The 25,533-nt window shown below is 44.7% G+C and overlaps 1 protein-coding gene across 3 annotated transcripts in view; it reads right to left on the bottom strand.

Annotated features, from left to right (window-relative positions):
- The window catches only part of DSE (dermatan sulfate epimerase), a 72,458-nt gene that overhangs the window by 28,463 nt on the left and 18,462 nt on the right, over positions 1 to 25,533 (bottom strand). Inside the window, exon 2 of one of the 3 annotated variants that reach the window (XM_040350272.1) lies at positions 2,092 to 2,122. The exons of the other annotated variants lie outside the window; for them this stretch is intronic. The gene's annotated coding sequence lies outside the window, so the exon portion shown is untranslated. The remainder of the gene's footprint in view (positions 1 to 2,091; positions 2,123 to 25,533) is intronic. 3 annotated transcript variants of the gene reach the window in all.

The following is a 25,533-nucleotide window of genomic DNA, read 5'->3' as shown; positions in this document are numbered from 1 at the left end:
TCTCAGGTAGTGCATTCTCTGACACCCTGATGTGGACTGCCCTGATTGAAGTGACATTGATCTCTGCCCAGGACAGAATCTGTTGCATTAGGAGAGACTTCGAACGAGTGCCCCCATTGTCTGAGAAAATTAATAGGTCCGAGAAAATTAATAGGTCTCTTAATAGACCCTCTCTTGCAGAGCAACAAGAGCTTTCCCCACAGCTAGTAACCAGGCTCCCTGGGCCTGACAGCTCAGAGAGTGTGCACCCCAGGCCCACAAACTGGCGTCTGTGGTAACTCACTGGAGCATGTTGTGCCCAGTTATTTCCTCCCTGCAGGTGTTCCTGCTGTTCCCACTAGGAGATCTTGAGAAAATCCTCTTGGTAGCTGCACCAGTTGATCTAGAGCATTCTTCCTGCGATCCCAATGGCGCAAGAGGTACGTCTGAAGGGGTCTGGCGTGTAACTGGGCCCACGGCACCCCTGGGATGGCTGCAGACATTAACCCCAATAACTGCCTGATACGCCGAAGGGAGGACTGCGGGAGCAACTTGAAGGCCTGTATGGAAAGAAGAAGTTTAAAAAAAAAATCCTCTCGGGAAGAAAAATTGTTTGGGCAACAGAGTGATAACCCAGGAAGAGTATGCTTTTGGGAGGGCACCAGACAGGACTTCTGCTGGTTGACTTTCTACCCCAACTTCTGAAATGTCCGCAAAACCAACTGCAGATACCGAAAAAAGGATTCTGTCTCGAGCAAAGATCAAAAAATCATCTAGAACCGAATAAGAGCTTGCCTTCAAATGGGATGCTGCAGAGTTTGTTTTTGGAGGCAAGATCACCCTCTCCCTCCCAAGATTCGAGCCAGATAGCTCGTCTGGTTGAATTATTGAGAGCAGAGGATCTGGCTGCAGCATTTACGGAATCTGCAGCTAAATCAGCCAAGAAGGCAACTGACTTGGGAGAGACTCCCTAATCTCCTCGTTGGTGTCAGATGAAAGAAGATCGTCCAGAACCTGAGCCCATACGTCCAAATTCCTAGCCACACAGGTGGATGCTACAGCTGGACCCAAAGGAGAAAGCTGAAGCATCCCAGGCCTTAGGCAGCAAGGAATCGGCCTTCCTGTCCATTTGATCTTTCAGGATCCCTGAGTCTTCAAAAGACAGGTCTGACCTTTTGGACACCTGTGACATAGGGGCATCCAGTCTAGGACATTTAGACCTCTTTCACATTGAGGCATGGAGCCGTGGTGACGGTATAGCCGCGCTATTTGTAGCGCGGCTATACCGTCGTATTTACCGCGATATTCGGGCACTAGCGGTGAGGTTTTAACCCCCGCTAGCGGCTGAAAATTGATTTCAATGGGAAGGCGCGGTATAGGAGCGGTGAAGACACCGCTCCTATACCGCGGTAAAGATGCGGCTAGCAGGACTTTTGGAACGTTCCTGCTAGCGCACCGCTTCAATGTGAAAGCCTTGGGGCTTTCACATTGAACACTACAGCACAACACTACAACACTACACCTCAATGTGAAAGGGGCCTTAAAGAAACTCTTCTTGAATTCAGACGGAAACGGAAATCTGCTTTTGTGCCCTTTATATTCCTTCCACTCTGCAAGAATCATATCCTTAAGTGACTGGTGCACCAAAAAAGCTCTTGATTTCCGCCCCTGTAGACCCCTATACATTTTATCTTGTACAGATTGGACCAGCTGTGGCATCTTAATCTGTTCCGAGGTATATATTGACTTTAAAAGTTTGTCAATATCTTCCACTGGAAAAAGATACCCGTATCTTCCTGATGCGGAATCCCCATCAGATGAAGAACTGGGGTTCTCCCCTTCTTCCAGATCAGAAGCATTGTGAGAACTAATGGTCTCGGACACTAACAGAGGAAGGGGTCTAGCCGAGGCTGAAGGCTCTTGAGCTATGGAACTAGATGAGGAAGGTCCCAGCCCTGCTACCTATTAAAGGACCAGAAGGAGGCCACAACCTCCTTCATGGAAGACATTAACTCTTTTAAAGAGTCAGTCTCAGAAGTAGCTCTGGATGGAATACAGTCCTCACAAAATAGTTAGTTAGTTATAAAAAAAACGATGAGAGCCTGGCCCTACCGTTCCCGCATTTCTTCTTCACTGGTTTGGCCTAGAAAAAAGCAGAAACAGGAACCATAAACAAAAAACGGTCCATACAAAAAAAGGTCCCTTTTCTATATTTATATATTTGTGGAAATATCACCAACGCTCCCTAACAGCCACATCCAGAAAAAGCAGGGTTACATTCAAGAAAGGCATGTGCAGAATTGAAAAAGCCAACATATCAAATTCATTGATTCATTGAAGCGAGTTTCCAAATAGCAAAAATATTGTCCATGTATCATAACCAGGCCTGAACATAATTTCAAAACATCGATGAAGAAAAATATGCATTTGCCTTGTAGACCTACAAGTTGGCAAAAGCGGAAATTATAAAAAGAAAAAAAAAAACTTTTCATCTCTGTGCCCCAAATTGGTTTGTATATAATTAACCAGTGTCCACAATGGTAAAGGCATAATTTGGGGATTATTTAAAGAAAGTAATTTGTTCTGGATCCAATGGAATCTGTTTACTTGTTAGACTTCTCTACCTATCAACAATGTCTACAAATTTGCATAGTCCAAAAGGTCTACTGCACCTCATATTCCCTCAGGTTTGAAAAGTGTGCTTTTATTCTTCCTGGGGAATCAGGGGAAGCACGTAGAAGTATCCAAATTGGTATATGGCTTCTTGTGGCTTGCAAGCGATAAGGTTATCTCTGCAAACGGTTTTGATTAAATTATATAAAAGTTTCTTGTTGGAACCTGTTTGTAGCCAGACAAAAGAGACAAAGCAAATATTTTAACTTAAGTTGTCTCTCAAATTCGAATCATTCCACAGCCAGTTAAAATATATACACACAAATTACGGTTTGTTGGACAGGAGAGTCAACAGTTTAGGAGTTTTCATTCTCCCACTGAATTGGCAGCTGGAGAGGTTAAAACCTGCAATGTATTTGTTGGATTTTGCTGGTTTCTTGAAAACCTCAGGATTGTTTGTCCCTTTTACTTTTTTTTTTCTTGCAACCCCTCCTGGACATCCCACAGTTACATGAAAAGATCTCTAGCATAACTGATAAATGTAGCCAAAACAGAGGACATTGCAGGGGCGCGCTTTCTCCAACCAACCAGATCTGGCTCATTTCCAAGAGGAAAAGATTAAAAGCGCAGGAAGCTCTTTGCCTAGCTATTCAGATTGGATCCCAGTCATGGGATGGACCTTGCACAAAGTAGGTTACCTCCCATTCAATCCTACACAATTGAGACCTTCAATCACTTGGTAGACAGCTATATTAAAAAGTATTAATTGGTCCCATAGATGATTTTGGCACAAACCACCTAAACGCGACATGACAGAATGGGATGCACTAAGGGTCACTTTATGAAAAATCCCTGGTTATTAAACCATCAGATAAGGGCGGTACTATTGTCATTATAAACAGAATTGACTATCATTCTGAAGATATGCTCCAAATTTCAGACCCTATTGTCTAATGCCGCGTACACACGATCATTTTTCAGCATGAAAAAAAAAAAAAAAAAAAAAAAAAAAGTTTTTCAGCATGTTTAAAAAACAAAGTTTTTCCAACTTCATCATTAAAACGACGTAACCCACACACCATCGTTTTTAAAAAATGCTCTAGCAAAGCGCGGTGACGTACAACGCGTACGACGGCACTTTAAAGGGGAAGTTCTATTCGCCTTTGGGCTGCTTTAGCTGATTCCGTGTTAGTAAAAGACGATTTGCGCTTTTTTGTCTGTTACAGCGTGATGAATGTGCTTACTCCATTATGAACGGTAGTTTTACCAGAAGGAGCTCTCCCGTCTCATAACTTGTTTCTGAGCATGCACGGGTTTTAAACGTTGTTTTAGCCCACACACTATCATTTTTTACAACCCGAAAAACGACATTGTTTAAAACGACGTTAACAAATGCAGCATGTTCAAATTTTTTGTCGTTTTTCAGAACCTGAAAAATGATGTGGAGCCCACACACGATCATTTTAAATGACGTTTTTTTAAAAAAAAAGTTTTTTTCATGCTGAAAAATGATCGTGTGTACACGGCATTATAGATTCTGATCCTCTGCCCTCTGTTCAACTTTATTTGCCTAAAATGCACAAGAATGAATGCCCCATTGTTGCCAAAACTAATACAGCGTTTCAGCGCACCTTGAAATTTTTCTTGATTAAAATTCTTCAACCGACTGTGAAGACAATTCAGGAAGGTTTTTGGGTCTGGATGAAGAGGGCATGGCATGCCGTCTCATACTCAGGGCCGCCATCAGGGGGTTAAAGAGAGTTCTGACAGGTATGTATTGCATGTTACATTATAGGCAGGGCTTTGTAATGCACATGAGCCTATAGAAGGGCTCGGACACACCCCCTTTACCAGACTGTAGGTGGGGCTCCAACATTACACCCTGCAATTCATGCCAAACTATAGGCAGGACTAACCCTTGCCATCCAATACAGGTCCCCTTTGTAATGCATGCTTCCCTATAGTCAAGACTCAGATACACATCCTCTATCATTCATTCTCCCCACTGTAATGCATATTACACTATAGGCAGTACTGTAATGGGGCCCCTTTGTAATGCATGCCAAGCATCATCCATCCCTCTCCACACTGTATCCAAGTCCAGCATCATCCATCCATCCCTCCAATGACTGCTGGACGTGGATTTGGATACATTGTAGAAACTGGAGGGATGGATGGATGGATGATGCTGGACGTGGATACATTGTGGAGACTGGACTCCAGTCTCCACAATGTATCCACGTCCAGCATCATCCATCCGTCCAGTATCCACATCCACGCCCTGCATCAGCCATTCATTCCTCCAGTCTCCACAATGTGGGCATGCAGACTGTTGGACAGGTTAATTAGGTTGGTAAGCAGGCTAGTTGGCGATTTGAGCTGGGAGTTTTGCCTTTCACGTGCTCCTTGCTGGGAAAGACAGTTATAGGTAGGGGCAGGGGCCATCTCTTTGTTACTGGTGTTAAATTGGTCACGTGACACACTGGGCACCTTTACGGGCATTATGTGTTAGTTGTCCAATGTGCCCCTGTGCCTTTAAGGACTGGGCTACCTCCAGGCCCACCTGCCCCTTATTCATCCATTAGAATGCATGTGCTCCCACTGTGGATAAACTCATAAAATGTATAAGTGTTATAAAACTCTCATACACCTGGTGCATCATTCTAGAACAGCAGGAATCCAGTCTTCCTTTGCCACAACCCAAATCTCTATACAGCCGTCGCAACCAGCAGAAGCAATATGACTGACACCTGCAACCTCTAACCCATGGATGGGCCTTCCACATGTAAACCTTTCTCTTCCCGGTTCATGGCTTATAGCTCTTATTGCTTTGTTAAACAAATGGGCTTAATCATCCTGCCATGCGCCACGCCCTATGGAAAACTGACATTCTGCCTAGGTTCACACTGCTGCGAATTCAAAATCGATTTCGCGGCCGCGATTTCGGCCGTAATTTAATGTAAATCGCGGGCCGAAATCGCAAAAAGTAGTACAGGAACTACTTTTGGAAATCGCAGATGCGGCGTCGCACTGATTAGGACAGTGCCATTGTCGACAATTGCCGGCAAATGCCGCCGATTTGAGATGCGATTTGACATGTCAAATCGCATCTCAAATCGTTCCAAATCGTACCCAGTGTGAACCAGGGCTCAATGTGTCCAAAAGACTCATTTATCATCCGCAACACTTACATGCTCCAACAAGTGCTTCCCACACATCTTCCATGCCTTCTTTTCCTCCAAAAAAAAAAAAAAAAAAAAAAAGAAGAAAAGAGGAGTCCTAATTGCTTTCAAAGACACAGTGACCTTCCAGCCCAATCAGGTGACCCTAGACCCGAACGGTTGGTACATTATACTAACATGCACTATTAATAATGTCACCTATAAACTTGATAAACATAAAATCACCTAATGTCCCCTAAATGCGCTTCCTCAAAAACCTCATGCAATCCATCAAACCCATCAAAAGAGGCCATGTGATTATGTGTGGTGACTTCACATTCTGCCAACTTCTATCGCCAAGGCAAGAGCTCAGAACCCTCCTCTTGCACTCCTTTAAAAAAAAAAAAAAAAAATCACAATGTAAATTGAAGGCTACATCTTAATCCACCTCAAATAAAGCAGGGAAAGCTCTAGCTAGACGCCTAAATGGATATCAAGCAAAAACCAAGATAGCCTACCTAATTCACCCTCACATGAAATAAAAAATTGCTAAATCCCCAACATTGCTGATGCCTTCAGTGCATATTACAGTGATACAGAAATGGCACCACCTTTACAAACCATATCGCCCCCCATTCCAATAGGCGTGCTCACACAACGCCAGACCTCTTGCTATCCCAGTGGACAAGCAAAGGTATCCTACATATTCAAGCACTGTTCAACTCAAACTTAAAAACCTTCTCCCAGCTGCCAAAAGAGTTAGCGCTCCCAGTCTCATAATATTTCACTCACTTAGGTGTAACCCATTGCTTATCTACCCTACCCAATATACTCCCTACTTTTTACCACATGGTTCTTTTTAACCCACTCACCGCCTAAACAAAAAGGTCTCATTATTCTACAACACTTTACACTGGAAGAAAGACTTTATTAAATCTACCTCACATCTACACTGGGAATCGGACTTGGGAAACCTCTTTACTGAGGAACAATGGCAAAAAGCATTCTAATCTATATATGAATCTACTTGTTGCTCAGCCCTAAGGGAACCATCACAAAAGATCTCTCAAAGATGGTACCCAACTCCTACCAGACTTGCCTCTTTTGGTCTCCAAGCAACTGACTCCTGCTGAAAATGCCAAAAAGCAAGAGGTGACCTAATCCATGTCCTAACATACAGCCTTACTGGTCCAATATATTCCAGATCTTATAGGAACGTCTCCAATTGCCACACCCCCTTTTCCCCTGCACTGGTGCTCTTAAATCTAACAATAGAAGACATCCCTACCCTCCCTAAGACTAATAACAAATATCCTTTTAGAAACCAGACTCTGCATCACGCGCTTGTGGAAATCCGTTACAACTCCCACTATTGAGAAGACTCTTGAAATGGTAAACACACACTGCAGATACGAACTCATGATGGTCTCTAGTAGAGAAAGCTACCACAAAACTTTATCCTTGTGGCAACCATGGCTACAATGGTCAGGTACAGCAATACACCTACAAAGAACACCACTTGATTTATTTCCAATACTGACAGTCATGGCAAACTTACCTGCTGTCTGACCATTACCACGTAACCCTGGTTACGACACAAAAGTTCTCTTCATGCGCCACATCATCAGAAAGCTAAACTTGCATGCAATTCTGTTTCACCCTTGACCCTATCCCTACTCTTGCATACCCTATAATGTTCCTTCCATAAACAGAGAAGGCTCCTGGTGGGGGGGGGGTTTGCTCCCAGAGGCATGACGGGACGGATGTGGCTGCCAATCCCCCCCTAGCACCCATTAATTGGAAGTGACATACCCTAATGCAAGTCCAAACAATAAGACTACTACAGTAGAACACATTCCATCTCACCCTTCGCTCTGTTAAGCTGTTACTGTTTGGTTATTGTTCTAATAATGTTACTTCTAATCTCATAAATTACTTATACTATTGATTATTTTATTGCACACCCTGACTACCTAACTGAACATTGTATTTTACTATGTACAACTTTTTGATATCCAATACTTTTGTATCTCTTTGCAAAATTTCAAATATATGGTTTTAAAGAAAAAAATAAATAAATAAAAACTGCCTTGTGGCTGTAATGCATTGTCGGGTCCTGGCAATATAGAAAAAAAATCATTGGAAAAAAAAAAAAAAAGGGGGTTCTCCCCCAGTCCATTAACCAGCCGTCTGGTATAAATATTAAGGGGAACCCCACGCCCCCCAAAAAAAGCCATGGGGGCCCCCCCAAAATCCAAGCATGCAACCTGGCAGGCTACAGGAAAAAGGGGGGCAAGAGAGCACCCCACCTCCTGAACCATACCAGGCCACACGGGGAGGGCATTTTGCCCCCCCCCAAAACACCTTGTTTCCATGTTGATGGGGACAAGAGCCTCATCCCCGCAAACCCTTGGCCAATGGTTTTGAGGGTCTGTGTACTTCACATCCTCCCTCCTTTCTTCTCCAGCTAGCTCTCCCAGGATTAGCTGATCCACACCTAAGCATGATTGGGCATGTTGAAGTCATGTGGTGCCTTTCCTGGGTTTTGACTGGATGTTAGTGATCATGGGGCATAATCCACAAGACAAGCAGAAGTTCAGTGTAAGAAATACACAGGAGAAAATATGTTTCCAAGGGGAGTGTGCAGAGGTGGGTGGGGAGTCTACTGAAGTTACAGCTCTACAAACAGAAAAAGGGGAGATATTTGACAGGTAAGGATACATGCAAGAGGCATGTATATCCTTAGAGATGAGCACTATGGCAGTAGCTTAGCAATAATGAGAGTGGGTTTACATTCACTTTAAAAGTAAAAAATGGCCAGCATAGAAGCAGTTACTACGGTGGTACTAAATCTCAGTTTGTATACCTCCTTTTATTCCCTTGTTCTATATAGTATTACAACTGTGCTTAGATATAGATAGAGATCATATATACATACACACACACACACACATTTTACTATATGGAAATCGGCATTGCATTTCTATCTATTTAGCGGTCCAAAGTACAATACTCCTTGACCATCGCCCACTCCCTCCTTCAGGACTATGCCTTTTTCTTTGCCTGTTTATGGCTGCTGCAACCCGTTTAATGCTGGTCAGAATGCTGCATTCCAGCATTGTGAGAAGGGGGTTACCCCATAAAGGCAATTTCCCAGAGACCTCACTCCCTCCTACCTTGGCAGGGTGCCAAGGCAATTTGCTTGATACTATTGCATTTCATTTCTTGATATTGTACTTTATACCAAGCTGTGTATTTTGCCGCATTGCCTCATACTGTATATTCTACCTTTGCTACTAGGGCTCTGTTCGGTATTTATTATATACTTTTTCAAATTAAATGCACACAAACATTAATAGTGCATTTAATTAGTCTTGCTTTTAGTGGTTTCTCTCCTGGATCTTCACTTGTACACTACCCAACTAAATTCAATTTTCAACAGGACAGAACATTTGTTCTGTATCACCATCAGAGGATTTATCTACCATAAGCAGGTTATGGTCCATGGGAAAGTGTTTTTTTGGAATTGCTTTTACTGCTACGTGTAAGCTGGAAGTGCAGTGAATTCACACATTCCTTATTGTAGCCCTGGCACACATTTTTTTTCTCTCTGTTTCACTTTATTGGTACAGAAGAACTAAATTTCTATGCATCGCAACCCTGTAGTATGAGGATTCAAAATTAGACTTCTCTGGAAGTGAAAGGCCCCTTTCACATTGGTGCACTTTTGCACGCTTTTCCAGGCCAACAAAAGCGCATGAAAACTATTGCTCATTTAATTCTATGTAACTGTTCACATTGCAGGTGAACTGTAAAAGTTCTGCATCTGCCAAAATAGCACCTTCCATTGTAAGTCAATAGGAAGGCACCAAAAACCCATCAGTGTGAAAAGGCCTTAAATTTAGATGTTGTGATTTTACAGTTAAAGCTGAGGGATGTTTGGTTTGCAACTACGACCCACCTTTGGAAAAATGTACAGAAGAAACGCCACCAATATTTCAAGGGTACGTAGACTGCCTTGACAACCATATATGGTGACAAACCGAGATAAATAAATCACAATCTTGTGGTAATCTGAACAAGAAATGCGCTTCTGGAGTATTCGCAGTAGCTTTTTCCAGTGTGTCGAACGCACATTGCTGCAGCGTCCTCCCATCCATTCGTCGATTTGTTTTGCTTTTTTAAGTTGGCGTGTTGGCTCTGTTCTGCATTTAGCAATAGAAACCCTTCCATTCCATCGAAAAAAAAAAAAAAAAAGAGAGAAGGCGGCTTCGGTGGAATTTGTGCTTAAAATTATGAGATCACCACATTTTTAAGGAGCAAGTGCAGCAGAAATGCAGCCAGCTTAGCAAACATGTTCTCAAAAATTCATGTATCAAACAGCAATTTAATTTCTTTAAGTTTATAAAGAACTTGGCAAAAACAGGAACTATGAGGCTGGATGAAACCAGTATGCAAATTTTTCAGTTCCCCCAAGATGGCACTTTTTGAAATCTTATTTTTATCCGTTTAATTTACAGTTATATTTACTACGGCTAGCTTATATAGGGGAGTGCTTAAAGGAAACCGGTATGTGGGCTGCCTTCGTCACTCCTTTGATAAAAATGCTGTGCATCTCATGATGCGTACACACGACCATGTTTCATGATGTGAAAAATGAAATTTTTTTAAATGTCATTTAAAAAACGATTGTGAGTAAGCTCCAGAGCATTTTTCATGACGTGAAAAATAGGCAATAAAAATTTAGAACATGCTCTATTTTTTAGCGTCGTTTTTCACGTCGTGAAAAACGGTCGTGTGTAGGCTTTAATGACGTGAACAAAAATGTGCATGCTCGGAAGTTATGAGACGGGAGTGCTCGTTCTGGTAAAACTAGCGTTCGTAATGAGATAGCACATTCGTCACGCTGTAACAAACTGAAAAGCATGAAGACTGAAAAGAGCGAATCGTCTCTCAAACTTTTACTAACACGAAATCAGCAAAAGCAGCCCCAAGGGTGGCATCATCCAAATGGAACTTCCCCTTTATAGTGCCGTCGTACGAGTTGTATGTCACCGTGCCCCCCCCCCCCCCCCCAAGAAAAATGGCATGAGGCAATATAGCGGCACTGCACCAAAACTGTGGGTGTGGTCAGATTGCATAAACAGTGGGAGAGGCCGAAAGAAGCCGAACGTCGGTGCGCATGCGCCGTATAGAGCCGCATCGACGTTCGGCTTCTTTCGGCATCTCGTGACGCGATGTATGCGTCGGTCGGATGCATGTCCATCAATTAGGAACGCCCATCCTGACCATCATACCCGGAAGCGGTGGTGAGAACGCATATAGCAAACGGTACGTACGGACGTTTTTTTTTAAATAAAACCAGCCGATTCTAATTGTCATTAATGTGGGAAATGCAATGTTAACCAGTTCCCGACCCCCGCATGTACATATACGTCCACAATATGGCACGTACAGGCACATGGGCGTACACGTACGTCCTTGCCTATTAGCGGGTGGGGGGTCCGATCGGGACCCCCCCCGCTACATGCGGAGGTCGGGTCCGCTCGGGGAGCGATCCGGGACCACGGCGCGGCTATTTGTTTATAGCCGCTCCGTCGCGATCGCTCCCCGGAGCTGAAGAACGGGGAGAGCCGTGTGTAAACACGGCTTCCCCGTCCTTCACTATGGCGGCGCATCGATCGCGTCATTCCCTTTATAGGGAAGACACGATCGATGACGTCATTCCTACAGCCACACCCCCAAACAGTTGTAAACACCCTAACTCCTACAGCGCCACCTGTGGTTAACTCCCAAACTGCAACTGTCATTTTCACAATAAAGAATGCAATTTAAATGCATTTTTTGCTGTGAAAATGACAATGGTCCCAAAAATGTGTCCAAATTGTCCGAAGTGTCCGCCATAATGTCGCAGTCACGAAAAAAATTGCTGATCGCCGCCATTAGTAGTAAAAAAAAAAAAAATTAATAAAAATGCAATAAAACTATCCCCTATTTTGTAAACACTATAAATTTTGCGCAAACCAATCGATAAACGCTTATTGCGATTTTTTTTACCAAAAATAGGTAGAAGAATACGTATCGGCCTAAACTGAGTAAAAAAAATGTTTTTATATATGTTTTTGGGGGATATTTATTACAGCAAAAAGTAAAAAATATTGCATTTTTTTCAAAATTGTCGCTCTATTTTTGTTTATAGCGCAAAAACTAAAAACCGCAGATGTGATCAAATACCACCAAAAGAAAGCTCTATTTGTGGGGAAAAAAGGACGCCAATTTTGTTTGGGAGCCACGTCGCACGACCGCGCAATTGTCTGTTAAAGCGACGCAGTCCCGAACTGTAAAAACACCTTGGGTCTTTAGGCTGCATATTGGTCCGGGGCTTAAGTGGTTAAAAGTTTATTTTTAGGGGAACCTCCACTTTAAGCTTTAAGAGCCGGTTTACACAGGGGCGACCTGGGATCCGACCCTAAGTTGTCCCAAGTCGTGTGGTTGAGAAAATCAATGGAAGTGAATGGAGCCGTCTTAATACACACTACTGAAGTCGCTCCAACTTCAGAAAAGGTTCCTGTACTACTTCAATGCAACTTGTCTGCAACTTGTCTGCAACTTGTCTGCAACTTGTCTGCAACTTGTCTGCAACTTGTCTGCAACTTGTCTGCAACTTGTCTGCAACTTGTCTGCAACTTGTCTGCAACTTGTCTGCAACTTGTCTGCAACTTGTCTGCAACTTGTCTGCAACTTGTCTGCAACTTGTCTGCAACTTGTCTGCAACTTGTCTGCAACTTGTCTGCAACTTGTCTGCAACTTGTCTGCAACTTGTCTGCAACTTGTCTGCAACTTGTACTCATTGATTTCAATGGAAGTCGGCCTCAGAAGTCTGATCACTGTCTTAACTGAAGCAATACAGGAAGATAACATACATTTCTCAGGCAAACCCCTCCCTCCCACAGAGCTGATTGTTGTTTGATTGGCCACTGGAAAGCCTCCTGTCCTGGAGGCAACTTGAAGTTGCCTTGTAAGTTGCCTGATGATTCATTCTCAAGTCGTGTCCAAGTTGCCTCCCAAAGTCGTGCTGGAAGTCGTGTTGCCCCAGTGTGAACCAGCTCTTAAAGTCCCATGGTTTGAGGAAATTTGTTTTGGTTATTAAAAATTAACTAAATACTGCTTTTGGTTTGTGGTGCTCCACTGCTGATAACACAACAAAAAAAAAATCCATGTGCTTTATTGAAAACGCCCATTAAACATTTACAGTGCTGGAGGGAAAAGTGAATGAAAGCTAATTGGAGTCAGTTGGACCTGAAGTCTAATTAATGAAATGAGTTTGGAGGAATGGTTTAGACTGAGCTACGTTGTAAACCCACTTTTTTGACTTTTGCCTACAGGTAAGCCTATAATAAGGGTTACCTGTAGGTATAAAGAATATCTCCTAAACCTGTACGGTTTAGGAGATATTCCCCTCGCAATGCGCCGCTGATTGCAGCGGCGCATGCACAGGGGGGATCCTCGGCTGAAGGGCCGTCCCCGCCGACCCATGCCGGAATGAAATCTCCCGCGCGCATGTGTGGGAGTGACGTCACCGCCGCTCCAGCCAATCACAGCGCTGGCGCGGCGATACCCGGAAGACACGCTCGGCTCGGCGTGGACCAGGTAAGTTCCCTACCTCGTTCCGAGGTAAGTATTTCATAATGAGCTAATATGCGGTGCATACTAGCTCATTATGGCTTTTGCCTTGCAGGTGTAAAAAAGAAAAAAAAAATTTATATGCGGGTTTACAAACGCTTTAAAGAGGAAGTAAACCCTCCCCCTCCAATGCTACTTTTTAAACAAGCCAGTAGCAAAAAGGTATTCTAATACATTCTGCATCATATCTCAGCCCCAAATGCATATTCCTTACTTTATTCCAGTTTTTTAAAAGTGTGTTCTTCCTGTGATAAGACAGGGCCATCTTAACTGCAGTCTTCCGAGTCCTTAGTGTAATATACCGTATTTATCGGTGTATAACACGCACAGACATATAACACGCACCCCAACATTAAAAAGGGAAGTTTCAGGAAAAAAAAAAAAAACTTTCCACTGCCCCCTGCGTATAACACACAGGCACAGTGTACCCTCTATTTTCAGGGTAAAAAAGTGAGTGTTATACGCCAATAAATACAGAACTTCCTCCCTTTCAGGTGAAATCTCGTGCATGGGCATTGGGTAAATGAGGAGAGAATGAATAGGACTGTAGTCTCACGATATCTCGGGCTGAAATCTCGTGCATGGAAATTGAGTATGAATGACACTGTAGTCTCGCGATATCTCGGCGCAGTGCCGAGGGGAGCTGATATGACAGACGCGGCTTCTAATGCCACACTTCTTAATGGGAGAAGCGTGCTGTGAATTGGGGGAGAGATGAGAATGCGGGGCCGACGTCACTGCCAATAATAATACAGATTACATGGCAACGGAGCAAGTAAGATGACATTTACATACAACATCAAGCAGTGCTTTTAATGACGAATTGGATGAGCAAAAGTTATGGGGGAGGGTTTACAACCACTTTAAGGGATAAGACACTTAAACATTTCATGATTTCTGTTCATAGGCAGCATCAGCTGATGTAAACCATGCCACGCAAAAGGAGTCCGAAGGTATACGATCAAGTAGTTGATTTTGATTAGGATGGAAAGGGATGCCAAAGTGTTTAGGCATCCATCAGTCAGACAAACGGTCTATAAAGTGATATAGTTTAGTAGTGTGGCTTCTCTTCCTTTAATCCTTATGAGGTAAAAAAAGAACCCTCGAGTAACAGCTAAGGCTTGAAGACATCACTGGAACTGACAAATATCCCTGTTTGTGAGTCTACCATACGCAAGTCTTTGAACAGGCAGGGTGTCCATGGCAGAACACCATGGAGGAAGCTGCTGCTCTCCAAAAAAACATTGCTTCATGCCTGAAGTTTGCCAAAGTGCACCTTGGCAAGTCGCAACACTAGTGGGAAAAGGTTTTGTGGATGGATGAAACAAAAGTTGAATTGGGCGGGAAGAATACTCAGCACAGTGAGAAAAGCATAAGCTTACCGACATCAAAACATCACCCCAACGGTGAACTATGGTGGAGGGAACATCATTAATTTTGAGCTTGCATCATTGCCTTAGGGTCTGGGCCATTTGCCATCGAGTGGAAAATTAATTCCCAAGTTTTCCAAAATATCCTACAAGATAATGTTAGGATGGCTGTCCAACAGCTGAAGCTTTGTAGAATTTGGGTAATGCAGCAGGACAATAATCCTAAGCATTGAAGTAAATCCACCACAGACTGGCTTCAGAAAAAAAAAAAAAGTGCTTTTTTGAGCGGCCCAATCTAGAACCTAACCCCATAGAGATGCTGTGTAATGACTCCACCTAGGCAAGTATGATACTAGTAAATGCCAAGAGGTTCACATACCTTCATATTGAATTTTTTAACATACTAAATGACAGCATGCTACTGTAAATTCATATAAAAATCTTATTATTATTATTATTTAATGTAGCCAAAACGATGAGACAATTTCTGAGAGGTGCTTTGTAACTTTGCTATAGTAGTTCTAACTGGCGTGTTGCTAGGAAAAGCTAAATTCCATCTTAAAATAGGTGACAAATTCCTCTTGTGTAAAATAGTTTGCATCCTTAATAGTGTTGCTCACGAATATTCGCATTGCGAATATTCGACTCGAATATAGCATATTCGAGAAATCGCGCTATATTTCGAAATTCGCGGTGAATATTCGCAATTCCGAATATTCGATTTTTTACAATTTTTTTTTTGAATCAGATCACATCCTAGATATCTCCATCGACGTCTAAAAGCATTGCTGGTATAATTAGAGACCCTGGGCCGAGTAGCTGAAGCGTTCATTGAATTTTCCAGAAAGATCGCAATGCGATTATTCGGCAAACGCAATATCGCGCGATTATTTTCCTCGCCCCGATCTTCCGCATCAGAGCGATTTTTACAGTTTCATTTTTAAAACAGATCACATCCTAGTGATCTCCATAGACGTCTGAAAGCATTGCTGGTATGATTAGAGCCATTGGGCCGAGTAGCTGAAGCGATCATTTTATATTGCCGAATATTCGCAATGCGAATATTCGGCAATAGGAATATTGCGCGATTATTTGCTCCGCCCTTTTGCATCAGAGCCAATCAGAGTTCTCCTTCCACACTCGTCACAGGTTAGCAACCAATAGGAACCTGCCTGCATGGACATTATATAAGCTCACTCCCAGCACCATTTCATTGCAGATTCAGAAGCTTGCTATAGAGTGTGGAGGCTGTTTCTGTGTTCCTGGTTTCCTGGTTTCCTGTGTCTTTGTTCTTGATTGATTTAGATCATCACCAGCATTGCTATTTAGTGATTCCAGTGGATCTTTTCCAGTATATCAACTGCTTTTTTCAAAGCAATAGACCCAAGAGCTTTTTTCAAAGCTACGTTTTGTGCTGTTTTGTGCTGTTTTTTTCATTTGTGTTACTGTTTGATCCTGCAATCCTCCCTGTTCAGTTATATTTGCAAGAGATTTCAGAACACATATTGATCTGAGCTTTATAAAAGAGCTTTTCTAAAAGCTAAGTTTTGTTCATCTTGTGTTACTGTCAGATCTTGCAGGTTCACTGTTCAGTGATATTTGATAGGCATCTCAGTTCAAATTTTGTTTAGTTTTCCCTAAAGAGCTTTTATAAAAGCTAAGTTTTGTGTTCAGTTTAGTTAAATTTTGTGTAGTAAGTGTACACACTGTTAGTGTACATTTATTTCATCTAGCTTAGCTTAGTGTGTGTTTAGTGTCTGTGTTTTGTGTTTAAAAAAAAAAAAAAAAAAAAAGTTAGTGTTTGTTTAGTGCTTTTTTTTTTTTTCTTTAATTTTGTAGTCCTTGTCTGGTGTACTACTTTTCTTATAGTTTAGTAGCTGTCTGTGTACGTCTTTGTCTGCGTGCCTGTCTTGTAAAAAAAAACACAAAAACACATTTTGTTCACATTTTCCCCCCCAATAAAGTTTAACCCCCCCACACACATATCAGCAATTATGAGCGGCATCCGTGGCCGTGGCAGTAGGGGTAGGGGAGTTACTCCCAGTGCTGGATCGCTGCCAGCACGGGGTACCTCTCGTGCCCCTACTAGTGGTAGAGGATCGGGTGCAAGGGGAGTACGCCTGATCCGGGAGTTCTTCCCATCGGGCAGCCGCCCGATATTGCCATCTCAGGCTCAAGTAGTGGTGGACTACATGGGGCACAGCAGTGCCACTGAGTCGTCGGTCCCGACTCACAGTAGTACCACCATTACACCGTTGCCTGTACTACCCCCCCCCAGCCCCCAAGAGTCCAGCATCTTACTGTTCGACAGCGACAGTGATAGGGATCTCTTGGGGGAGGCCATGCATCAGGCAGACCTCCAGCTCTGTCCTGATGGTCAGGACCTTTTTGAAGGGATGGATGAGGAGGATGGGATACCTGCTGGCAGTATCCCAGAGACATCCCTTCAAACTGGTGCTGCTGTTTTGGTGCAGGAAACAGCAGCACCTAGTCAGACCCAGGCGTGGGTGAGGGGACAGCGGAGCCAGGCTAGAGGCTCCATGTCACGTGGTTCCCTCAGACCAACACATCTCAGCCCTTGGTCTGACATCTCTGGGGGCGAAGAGGGTGACCCATCATGGTTGCCATCTGACGCGTCGGCTCACTACGTCAGTGACGACGGGGAAGGTAGGCACCCTGGTGAAACGGTGCGCCAGGTCACCACCAGGGAGACCATCGTCAGGGTCTCCACTGGTGATGGCAGCAGGAGGTGTCAGGAGGAGGAGCAGCAGCAGCAGCAGCAGCAGCAGGCAGCTCCACCTGTGCGCACCGAATCCCAGCAGGTGCAAGTAAGCGTCACCCCATCTGACAGGAGGGCGGTGCTGAAGTCACCTGTCTGGAATTTCTTTACCCTGGTGGCAGACAACCCTACCGTGGCCATCTGCCGGATTTGTAAAGTGAGGGTGAAGAGAGGGAAGTGTTTGGCTCGGATGGGTACCACAGCCCTGAACCAGCACCTCAGGATAAACCACTGGGCGTTGTATGAGGAGATGAAGCGTGGTGGTGGTAGCAGCGCCACCACCACAAGTGAGCAGGGTACAGCAGCCCCTGCCACATCTTCATCTGTTTCCAGCAGGTCATGCCCCCCCGCTCCCTCTAGTAGAGGTACTGGTACCGGCAGCCAGACCTCTACTTCCACAGCACCCTCCACGTCTGTGTCCCGCACTGCCGTCCGGCGCCAGGCGTCGATTTCAGACGCCTTTGACCGCACCACTCCCTTCCCCCCTGGAGACCGACGTGTGCGTTCCCTCAATGGGCTCCTGGCAAGGGTTATTGCCCAACATCTGCTGCCCTTCAACATAGTTGACAGCAACCCCTTCAGGCAGATGTTGGAGCAGGCCCAACCCCAATGGCGTGTCCCCAGCCGCCATTTCTTTGCCAGGACTGGTGTCCCTGCCCTACACCAGCACATTGTTCAGAATGTAACCCTGTCGCTGGATCACGCTGTCAGCGACAGGGTTCATCTGACAATGGATGGCTGGACCAGCAGGCATGGGCAGGGACGCTACATCAGCTTCACGGCCCATTGGGTTTCCCTCCGAGGCGTCGGTGAGGGATCGTCGGCAACCGATCTTGTGGTGCCGCCCCGGGGTGTCCAGGGGAGAACTGCTGGTCTCCCTCAAGCCACTGTCTCCGCAGCTGCTGAGCCTCCCAGCAAGCGCCCCCGTAGCTACTCAAGTGTGGGGCACGTGCGCTGTCAGGCCGTGCTCCAGCTTGTTAGTTTAGGGGACCGGAGACACACTGCAGAAGAAGTGCTGAAAGCACTTCAAGCTCAGGTCCAGAAGTGGCTGACACCCCGAAGGCTCCAGCCAGGTATGGTTGTCTGCGATAACGGCAGCAACCTACTCGCCGCCCTCCATGCTGGCAGTCTGACGCACGTGCCCTGTCTGGCACATGTCCTCAACCTGGTGGTGCAGAAGTTCCTGCGCACTTATCCAGGGTTGAGTGACATTGTGGCAAAGGCGCGTAGGATTGCCAGCCACTTCAGGCGCTCCCCAACCGCTACCGCGTCCCTGTCCAAATTGCAGCGGAAGTACAATCTGCCCCTTCACAGGCTGATTGTGGACAGTGTGACGCGGTGGAACTCCACCCTCCACATGCTGAAGAGGTTGTGGGAGCAGCAAAGGGCGGTGAGGGAGTACCTGATGGAACTAGGCACTCAGAGGGCTTCACCACAACTCCCTTTCATCGCCTGTGCGCAGTGGGGGCAGATAAACCAGGTCTGCCAAGTGTTGTCCTCCTTCGAGCAGGCGACCAAGATGGTCAGCAGTGAGCAAATTGGCCTCAATAGCGTGCTGCCAATACTGTTCATGCTGGAGAGGACACTAGATCGCCTGCTCGAGGCTGGGGAGAGTGCCTTGGTGGAGCAGGAGGAGTCAGCAATGCTCCACCGAGACCAGGGCCAGGACCAGGAGGAGGAGGAGGAGGAGGAGGATGATGATGAAGAGGAGGAGGAGGTGGTTGCTGGTGTCGTCCCGGAGTCAGGGCCTGGTCAGGAGGGAGAGCCGGTGTTGGGGGCACCGATAGTCCGGGGGTTGGGCATGTCTGAGTTTGACCAGCAGCGCCTCAGGGAAGAAGAGTCGCACCTCATTAACCTGGCCAGCATTGAGGAGTCACAGCGGGCTGTGCTCTTCCCCATGGCTGCCCACATGCTCAGATGCCTCAGGAGGGACCCCCGGGTTAAGACCATCAAGACGAGGGATGATTTCTGGATGGCCACCCTTTTGGATCCCAGGTGCAAGGGGAAACTGGAGCAGTTCATCCCAGCCAGCCGGAGGCAGCACCGGATGGAGGAACTGCAGGCAGCCATTGTCAGACGGTTGGAGCAGGCAACTCCCCGGCCTCCAGTTGTCCCCCCTCATCTCACCCAGCAGGTGGCTGCACCCAGCTGCAGCCGAGCAGGGGACCTAATGGAAGAGATGAGGATGTTCTTCCAAACCGAGCGACCCAGTACCACCACCAGCAGCAGCAGCAGCAGTCACCACCAGCGGCTGGCCCACATGGTGGCAGACTACATGGCGTCCGTCGGTGCTTCTGACAGTATGAGCACCGACGACCCCATGGAGTACTGGGTTGCCAGATTGGACACCTGCCGCGAGCTCGCTCAGTATGCGCTGGAGTTATTGTCTTGCCCCCCCTCCAGCGTACTATCTGAGCGGACATTCAGCGCGGCAGGTGGGGTGGTCACGGACAAGAGGACCCGTCTGTCCACAGAGTCCGTGGACAGACTCACATTCATAAAGATGAATGAGTCCTGGATCGGCGGTGACTTTCTGGCACCCGTCGTCGGTTCAGGGCGCTGAAGGGTCCCTTGCCATGCATTCCCTGATGAAGCCCCGGACCTGATGTATTTACAGTGCTGAATATAACTATTTCAACATCAGAGAAAATCAATGTTAATATTTGGTACAGTAGGCTTTCTTTGCAATTACAGCGGTCAAAAATTTCTTGTAGTTTTACACCAGCTTTGCACACACTGGAGGAGGGATTTTGGCCCACTCCTCCACACAGATCTTCTCTACATCAGTCATGTTTCTGGGCTATCGCTGAGAAACACGGAGTTTGAGCTCCCTCCAAAGATTCTCTATTGGGTTTAGGTCTGGAGACTGGCTAGGCCACGCCAGAACCTTGATATGCTCCTTACAGAGCCAATCCTTGGTTATCCTGGCTGTGTGCTTTGGGTCATTCTCATGTTGGAAGACCCAGCCTCGACCCATCTTCAAAGCTCTAACTCAGGGAAGCAGGTTGTTGCCCAAAATCTTGCAATACATGGCCCCGGTCATCCTCTCCTTAATACAGTGCAGTCACCCTGTCCCATGTGCAGAAAAACACCACCAAAGCATGATGCTACCACCCCCATGCTTCACATTAGGGATGGCGTTCTTGGCATGGTACTCATCATTATTCTTCCTCCGAACACGGTTAGTGAAATTATGATCAAAAAATTATATTATAGTCTCATCTGACCACATGATTTTCTCCCATGACTCCTTTGGATCAGTCAAGACAATTATGTCAGCAGTTATTTCACACCCTATATACTCTTATTAAGACTGCTGTACATCATGGCAACTCCTGCCCATGTGATATGACTCTGTATCAACTACTACTGTTAATACTACTACTGCTGCTTCTGCTGCTGCTGCCCAGTCAAGACACCTATGTCAGCAGTTATTTGACACTCTATATACTCCTATTCCTACTGCTGTTCATCATGGCACCTCCTGCCCATGTGATATGACTCTGTATCAACTACTACTGTTAATACTACTGCTGCTTCTGCTGCTGCTGCCCAGTCAAGACACCTATGTCAGCAGTTATTTGACACTCTATATACTCCTATTCCTACTGCTGTTCATCATGGCACCTCCTGCCCATGTGATATGACTCTGTATCAACTACTACTGTTAATACTACTGCTGCTTCTGCTGCTGCTGCCCAGTCAAGACACCTATGTCAGCAGTTATTTGACACTCTATATACTCCTATTCCTACTGCTGTTCATGATGGCACCTCCTGCCCAAGTGATATGACTCTGTATCAACTACTACTGCTAATACTACTACTGCTGCTGCTCAGTCAAGACACCTATGTCAGCAGTTATTTCACACCCTATATACTCTTATTACCACTGCTGTTCATCATGGCACCTCCTGCCCAAGTGATATGACTCTGTATCAACTACTACTGCTAATACTACTACTGCTGCTGCTCAGTCAAGACACCTATGTCAGCAGTTATTTCACACCCTATATACTCTTATTACCACTGCTGTTCATCATGGCACCTCCTGCCCATGTGATATGACTCTGTATCAACTACTACTGTTAATACTACTGCTGCTTCTGCTGCTGCTGCCCAGTCAAGACACCTATGTCAGCAGTTATTTGACACTCTATATACTCCTATTCCTACTGCTGTTCATCATGGCACCTCCTGCCCATGTGATATGACTCTGTATCAACTACTACTGTTAATACTACTGCTGCTTCTGCTGCTGCTGCCCAGTCAATACACCTATGTCAGCAGTTATTTGACACTCTATATACTCCTATTCCTACTGCTGTTCATCATGGCACCTCCTGCCCATGTGATATGACTCTGTATCAACTACTACTGTTAATACTACTGCTGCTTCTGCTGCTGCTGCCCAGTCAAGACACCTATGTCAGCAGTTATTTGACACTCTATATACTCCTATTCCTACTGCTGTTCATGATGGCACCTCCTGCCCAAGTGATATGACTCTGTATCAACTACTACTGCTAATACTACTACTGCTGCTGCTCAGTCAAGACACCTATGTCAGCAGTTATTTCACACCCTATATACTCTTATTACCACTGCTGTTCATCATGGCACCTCCTGCCCAAGTGATATGACTCTGTATCAACTACTACTGCTAATACTACTACTGCTGCTGCTCAGTCAAGACACCTATGTCAGCAGTTATTTCACACCCTATATACTCTTATTACCACTGCTGTTCATCATGGCACCTCCTGCCCATGTGATATGACTCTGTATCAACTACTACTGTTAATACTACTGCTGCTTCTGCTGCCCAGTCAAGACACCTATGTCAGCAGTTATTTGACACTCTATATACTCCTATTCCTACTGCTGTTCATCATGGCACCTCCTGCCCATGTGATATGACTCTGTATCAACTACTACTGTTAATACTACTGCTGCTTCTGCTGCTGCTGCCCAGTCAAGACACCTATGTCAGCAGTTATTTGACACTCTATATACTCCTATTCCTACTGCTGTTCATCATGGCACCTCCTGCCCATGTGATATGACTCTGTATCAACTACTACTGTTAATACTACTGCTGCTTCTGCTGCTGCTGCCCAGTCAAGACACCTATGTCAGCAGTTATTTGACACTCTATATACTCCTATTCCTACTGCTGTTCATGATGGCACCTCCTGCCCAAGTGATATGACTCTGTATCAACTACTACTGCTAATACTACTACTGCTGCTGCTCAGTCAAGACACCTATGTCAGCAGTTATTTCACACCCTATATACTCTTATTACCACTGCTGTTCATCATGGCACCTCCTGCCCAAGTGATATGACTCTGTATCAACTACTACTGCTAATACTACTACTGCTGCTGCTCAGTCAAGACACCTATGTCAGCAGTTATTTCACACCCTATATACTCTTATTACCACTGCTGTTCATCATGGCACCTCCTGCCCAAGTGATATGACTCTGTATCAACTACTACTGCTAATACTACTACTGCTGCTGCTCAGTCAAGACACCTATGTCAGCAGTTATTTCACACCCTATATACTCTTATTACCACTGCTGTTCATCATGGCACCTCCTGCCCAAGTGATATGACTCTGTATCAACTACTACTGCTAATACTACTACTGCTGCTGCTCAGTCAAGACACCTATGTCAGCAGTTATTTCACACCCTATATACTCTTATTACCACTGCTGTTCATCATGGCACCTCCTGCCCAAGTGATATGACTCTGTATCAACTACTACTGCTAATACTACTACTGCTGCTTCTGCTGCTGCTGCTGCCCAGTCAAGACACCTATGTCAGCAGTTATTTCACACCCTATATCTGACTCTGTATCAACTACTACTGCTAATACTACTACTGCTGCTCAGTCAATACACCTATGTCACATTTTTAAGTTTATCAACATAAATTTCATATCGATGCGTTCACAAGGGCCGTGTATTTCAAACGGTGTAGTCGTTGTATCGATCGCATGTACGGTTGAGGATTTATTAAGCTTTGTTTGGAGGCTTAAATCATGTATTTGATCTGTGAATTAAAAGCGTTTGTAATGTTATTTCTTTCCATAAATAACTTTCCTGACCTCAGTGCAATATTCCTCCTCACTGACCTGGGGGGGAGGGGAAACCTCTTGAGGGGGGAGGGGCGACCAGGAAGTCAGCATACTCTATACTTTGCAGATAGAGAAAGAAGCTGTGTGTCCTAAAGATAGTGTAGTGGTTATGGTGAATGTCTTTGGCAAGGGGCTCAGCAATTAAGCTATTCAGCATTCCCACTCGCATTTTCCTCAGGAAATGCATTGTCTAGTTACATTATATTTTAATACTACTGCTGCTGCCTCCATGCTGAGTAAAGCTTCATGACCTCTCTGGCACAGCGGATCCACCAACAGCCTCCGCTACAAGCTACCAGACCGGATCTAAACAGCAAGTGTAACTATAACAATGAACCTTATGTTAAACCCTGTTTTGCGGCATTTATACTGCAACCATTGGGCTGTCTGCAAGAGCTCATCTGCATTCTCTCTCTCTTTCTTGCTCTCTCTCTCTCTCGGTATATATATATATATATATATATATATATATATATATTGTTGCTTTTGTTATGTTCATTTTTCAACAGTTTATTTTGTGTTCGTCGTGTCTGTGTCCGTGTGCTTTAGTTTGTCCTAGGTTTGTGTTAAATAAATTAATAGTATAAAATGTTGTTGCTTATTATGAAGTTAGATGTGTTGATGTTGATTTGTTCGATGTGAAGTTAGATGTGTTGAAAAACCTAAAAATCTATCTCAAAAAGAAATGAAACATTTCCAAAAAATAATATTTTTTATTATAAAAAAAAAATCAAAGTGATTGGCTCATGCGCTTTTGCAATTTTTCCAATTCACGCATTTCTCTCATTTGTTGCTCCTCCAGTTGCTTGTTTTGATTGGCTAAATAGCACATTTTCCTCTGGTTAGCAATAATTAATTCTTGCCTTTTCGTTATTGCTGCTTGTCTCTGCATAATCTCTTTTACAGCTGTTATGATATAAGAAAAAACAATTTGATTACAAAGACCGTTAACAAATACATAAAATATTTTTTTTGCTTATTAATCAATCATTATCATGTCTATACATTTGTTGTGTGTCTAACACATACAGGGAGTGCAGAATTATTAGGCAAATGAGTAATTGGACCACATCATGCTCTTTATGCATGTTGTCTCACTCCAAGCTGTATAGGCTCGAAAGCCTACTACCAATTAGGCATATTAGGTAATGTACATCTCTGTAATGAGAAGGTGTGTGGTCTAATGACATCAACACCCTATATAAGGTGTGCATAATTATTAGTCAACTTCCTTTCCTTTGGCAAAATGGTCTAAAAGAAGGACTTGAGAGACTCTGAAAAGTCCAAAATAGAGAGATATCTAGCAGAGGGATGCAGCACTCTTAAAATTGCAAATCTTCTGAAGCGTGATCATCGAAAAATCAAGCGTTTCATTCAAAATAGTCAACAGGGTCAAAAGAAGTGTGTGGAAAAAAAAAGGCGCAAAATAACTGACCATGAACTGAGAAAAGTCAAGCGTGCAGCTGCCAAGATGCCACTTGCCACCAGATTGGCCATATTTCAGAGCTGCAACATCACTGGGGTACACAAAAGCACAAGGTGTGCAATACCCAGAGACATGGCCAAGGTAAGAAAGGCTGAAAGACGACGACCACTGAACAAGACACACAAGCTGCAACGTCAAGACTGTGCCAATAAATATCTCAAGAAAGATTTTTCTAAGGTTTTATGGACTGCTGAAATGAGAGTGAGTCTTGATGGGCCAGATGGAAGAGCCCGTGGCTGGATTGGTAAAGTGCAGGGAGCTCCAGTCCGACTCAGACGCCAGCAAGGTGGTGGTGGAGTACTGGTTTGGGG

This window comes from Rana temporaria, chromosome 4 (genome assembly GCF_905171775.1).
Source record: "Rana temporaria chromosome 4, aRanTem1.1, whole genome shotgun sequence".
In the NCBI taxonomy this organism is placed as follows: domain Eukaryota; kingdom Metazoa; phylum Chordata; class Amphibia; order Anura; family Ranidae; genus Rana; species Rana temporaria.
This window is presented reverse-complemented; position numbering and strand designations above follow the sequence as displayed.